We start from the raw sequence: 5,000 nt of genomic DNA, 5'->3' as shown, positions 1-5,000 counted from the left end.
CAACTCCTTGTTTCCTGCGGAGCATATCAGTTCACTCTGTACTGCATATGTACACATGAGCCCCAGGTCTCTCCCCCCCAGGCCTCTCCCCTCCAGGCCTCTCCCCCCCAGGCCTCCCCCCCAGGTCTCTCCCCCCCAGGCCTCTCCCCCCCAGGCCTCTCCCCCCCAGGTCTCTCCCCCCCAGGCCTCTCCCCCCCAGGCCTCTCCCCCCCAGGTCTCTCCCCCCCAGGCCTCCCCCCCAGGCCTCTCCCCCCCAGGCCTCTCCCCCCCAGGCCTCTCCCCCCAGGTCTCTCCCCCCAGGTCTCTCCCCCCTAGGTCTCTCCCCCCCAGGCCTCCCCCCCCAGGCCTCTCCCCCCCAGGCCTCCCCCCCCCAGGCCTCTCCCCCCCAGGCCTCTCCCCCCCAGGCCTCTCCCCCCCAGGCCTCTCCCCCCCAGGCCTTGTTGTGCCCTGATACTGAGGGCGAGAGAGAGAGGAGGACTCCTGCCCTAACTGGCCTCAACTCAGACCCCAAAATAAAGCAGTCTGGGTAGTGTAGTCCAGTTTAGTTTAGGCCTGGTGAGCCTTATTGCCCCTGTTACAGTAGATGGTTTTCTGATGTTGTGGTCCATTGGCCTTGTGGTCTCATTGCTGAATACAAAATGGACTAGTCCACAGTCGCTCCTGGGCCCAGTATTTCAAAACTTTTCATCTAGATGAGAATAATCTGGATTCTTTTTTGCTATCCAGGATCAGATCTATCTGGCAGATTTTGAGGAGCATAGGGGAAATCAGCCACCTCGATCTGATCCCGGATAACAAAAAACTATCCGGATGATTCTGATCCAGATTAAACGTTTTGAAAAACTGTTCCCTGTAGATCTGAGAAGATTGGATAGATATGAGCAGTATGGCCTAATCTTGTCCTCTGATTGGCCGGGTGGGTGTGTTGCCATCATGTTACCACCCACCCTATTGGTTGAGGTCTACAGGAGGGGATTGGTCGTAGGGGCTGGGGGTCGATCTGGAACCATGCACTCCAGTCACTGATTGGCCACAAAGTCGGCCCCCTCGCCTGGTTGCCGGGGTCAAAACCCGTCGCTGATGAAATAAAAGCTTGAAAAAACAAGATGACCCAGTGGAGGCTGGAGTCCTCATTCCATTCCATACATTACAATGAGCCCGTCCTCCGGTTTCTACCTCCACCAGCCTCCACCAGCCTCCACTGCTCTGTCCTAAAGGTACAGTACTGCACCCCCAGCTTGCTGACATGGTTGGGTGAGAAACCTTTACATTTTTCTACAGCGGGAACTACAAGTCGTGTCCCCACCGAAATGAATCAGACCACGCGTGTCACAGGGACCTTAATCAGCGCCGCGCAATCTGCAGAACTGTGGCAGGAGGAGGGGAGGGGGAGCGGAGAGAGGGTGACACCTGCTATTCATCACTTCCTTGTATGAGATTGAGCGCCATAGCAACAGAATCTTCTGGCGTCTTTGGTGGCTCCGTCCTTGGAAGAGGTTGATTTGTAGCTGCTGGTGTGTCAGGAGACGTGAAGGCATATTAAAAGAGAGAGGGGGGGGGAGAGAGAGATAGAGAGAGAGAGAGGGGGGGAGAAAGAGAGAGGGAGAGAGAGAGAGAGAGAGAGAGAGAGAGGGGGGGAGAAAGAGAGAGGGAGAGGGGGGGGGGGGGAGAGATAGAGAGAGAGAGGGGGGGGGAGAAAGAGAGAGAGAGAGAGGGGGGGAGAAAGAGAGAGGGAGAGAGAGAGAGAGAGAGAGACTACACACAGAGAGAGAATGCAATCTAATTCACACACTGAGAAGAGCTTGGGAAAACACACACATGTTTTGTAGTTCTGTTGTCCGTACACAGGCCCTGACCTATAAGGCCTGAAGTGCAGGCGATGTGAATGTCACGAAATGCAGAGAGACAGAACAATAGGCTGCCTTGAAAATATACTCAGCCTACTGTAGTCATATTCATAGCTGAGGATATTGTTAGGTTTTCCACACGAATAAGAGCATTTTCATGCAAACCTTTCTTACAAGCCCCGCCCCCCCCGACTGTAAACCTTTTAATCCTCATTATCTATTTATGTCAGTTATACAGCTTTTTGGATGAAGAAAAAATTAAAAATACACTATTACTATTTGAAAACTGCGCTGTGTACTTAAAGTCAGTCTGGATTAACTTGACTAATGCCATACAGTGTACTTTCAAAGGTGTTCATGAATAATATTTACCCAAATTAAAACTTAGCAGTAGCAAAGGCAAAATAGTGGTCTCCTAATTCCTCTCAAACTGAGGAGAGAAAGTTGTATTTTCCCTTTAGCCCTTCCCCCTATTGTCACCGGTGCTCACACACGACAGAGGTATTTTGTCAACAGTGCCGGGTCCTTGAAGGATTCAAGGAATGTCTTTTTTTCCCCCCACAGACACATGAGGGCTGTTGTGTTGGAAATCTTAACACAGATCTGGATCAGTTGTAAGGAAGTCTAAATATGTGGAGATAAAGCTTGCTCTGTAACAGCCAGAGATCATGGCTGCCTGCCAGCAGCCTAGTCTTGAATGGCTGCCTCTCCCTCTCTCCTCTCCTCTCCTCTCTCTCCCCCTCTCCCTCTCTCCTCTCCCCTCTCTCTCTCCCTCTCTCCTCTCCTCTCCCGCTCCCCTCTCCTCTCCCTCTCTCCCTCTCCCCTCTCCCTCTCCCCCTCTCCCTCTCTCCCCTCTCCCTTCTCTCTCCCTCTCCCTCTCTCCCTCTCCCCTCTCTCCTCTCTCTCCCCCTCTCCTCTCCTCTCCTCTCTCTCCCTCTCTCCCTCTCCCCTCTCCCTTCTCTCTCCCCTCTCCCTTCTCTCTCCCCTCTCTCTTTTACTGACCCATTGATATACAGTGTATAAGGTTTGAACTAAGGGGTGGATTCGGAAATAAAACATGGTGGAGAGACTTAACCTAGTGGCGGTCAGGAATATAGTCTGGAGTTTCTCAGTGCTCCCATTACATTGGATCCATCTACATCTTCCTCCAACCCTTGACTCTCATCCGAAAAAAAACACTGGTTTGTTCATTTTCATGTTTTTGTGTAAAGCTTTTTTTACCTGTCTAATTCAGACAACCCCAGACCTAAACCTTAAGAGCTTAAGAGGCTAAGAGCCAGCAAAGATGAAGGAGGTATCGAAAACTACCCAGGTCCTGAGTGTAGGGAACCTGTTTGTGACGATAATAAATCTTTTCATTGCCACACAACCACGGTTGGTGGAATGTGTTTCTTGGTGAGGAGCTCTACATTTACCGACATCCGTGAGAAGAGACAGGGCCTTGCTCTTCTGCCGAACGCCCTATTTGACTCATTTATGCCTAAAAACCAGACCCAAACTAAACTGCTTATAACATTAGAAATATGATGATCAGATGCAAAAGCAGGATGCCATTTGATAGGCAACACCTTGAAGGTTGTGTGGATATGCTCCGATCATAGTTCAGAATAACATACTACACATGACAAGATAAAGAAATCAATAATTATTTTTGATAAAGAAATCAATAATCAAATTAATAATCAAATTAAAGCAGAATTTGGGACTGATTATTGGCCCGTCCGGCTTAAGAGGTTAACCTCAAGACTTCAAGGTGTCGCCTATCAAATGGCATCCTGCTTTTGCATCTGATCGTCATATTTCTAATGTTATAATCGGTTTAGTTTGGCTCGGGTTTTTGGGCGGAAATTTGTCAAATAGGGCGTTGAGCAGAAGAGGTTCAGAGGTTTGGTGGAGCTGGGAGCATACCTGTGAGATGATGCTGGCCCCCTCAGAGCAGGCCCTCATTAGGCCTGTTAGGACATCCCCAGGCGGGGGGAGGGAGGGGGGGGGGACACCCCACAGTGCAACAGCTGGAGCTGCACGCTCTCCCTGACTCAGCCCAATGGCATCTCAGCTATTCCTGTTGAAAAAGGCTAACACACATGACACGTGCAAGCACACTGTACACACAGGAATGTTTACGGACACACATTCTCTCTCTCTCTCTCTCTCTCTCTCTCTTTCTCTTTCTCTCTCTTTCTCTTTCTCTCTCTGTCTCTTTTTCTTTCTCTCTCTCTCTCTCTCTTTCACTTTCTCTCTCTCTCTGCCTGTTGTTTTAACCCCTTGTTTCCCCCTCGTGACAGTTGGTCATTATACAGGTCAGAAACAACTATAAGCCAATCATATACTGTAGCTTTGAGGCTGTGGACCAATCATATACTGTAGCTTTGAGGCTGTGGACCAATCATATACTGTAGCTTTGAGGCTGTGGACCCACAGAGAGAAACACTGCCAATCAGAGGAGACACACATAGACACACACAGACCCGCTGTCTAACCTAGAGATGGCAGGAATTAAACTACTACAGAACTTAAACTACAGGGAAAAGCCTATAACTACCATCTAGGGTATTGGGCATTCTTCAACAGTTCAACAGTTGATTGTATCGTCATTGTAACGTCATAAACAGCCCCCTCAGAAAAGGAAACAATGTGTCCTGGACTGGGTTCCTTTCATACATGGAACACATTCACCCTGGCTGTAGGGCTCACAGAACCTGACTGACACAGGTGGGGACCACAATGCAAATTCCAGATCCTGTCAAACTATGACTGCGTTTACATGAATTTACATGAGGCAATCATGTAAATCCACTTACCCACATGATTTGTGTACTGCATGTGCAATGTTTTTTAAAGGGAGCACGAGTTTACACTAGTTTACACCAGTCTCAGGGGATCCTCTGTCACATGCGTTGACGGTTGACATGAACGTGACATGAACTGACATGAACTCATGTTTTATATACAGTATATGTGTCGCTTTGACAGGTCGCTTTTGTCAATAACTCAGGGGGCTGGTCGTTAAAAATGTGTCATTTAGGCGCAGAGGCCTGACGAAGACCACACCCTGGTGGAAATGTGTCTCTCATCCCTGAGTGTGTGCTTTTGATTCTGTGCTCCAGATTAAACGACACATTTTGAACCCGCAAACCCTTTTCAGTTTCCGAT

This window comes from Argentina silus, assembly GCF_951799395.1.
Source record: "Argentina silus genome assembly, chromosome: 9".
NCBI lineage: Eukaryota > Metazoa > Chordata > Actinopteri > Argentiniformes > Argentinidae > Argentina > Argentina silus.
The sequence above is the reverse complement of the archived record's forward strand: the minus strand, read 5'-3'. Positions refer to the sequence as shown.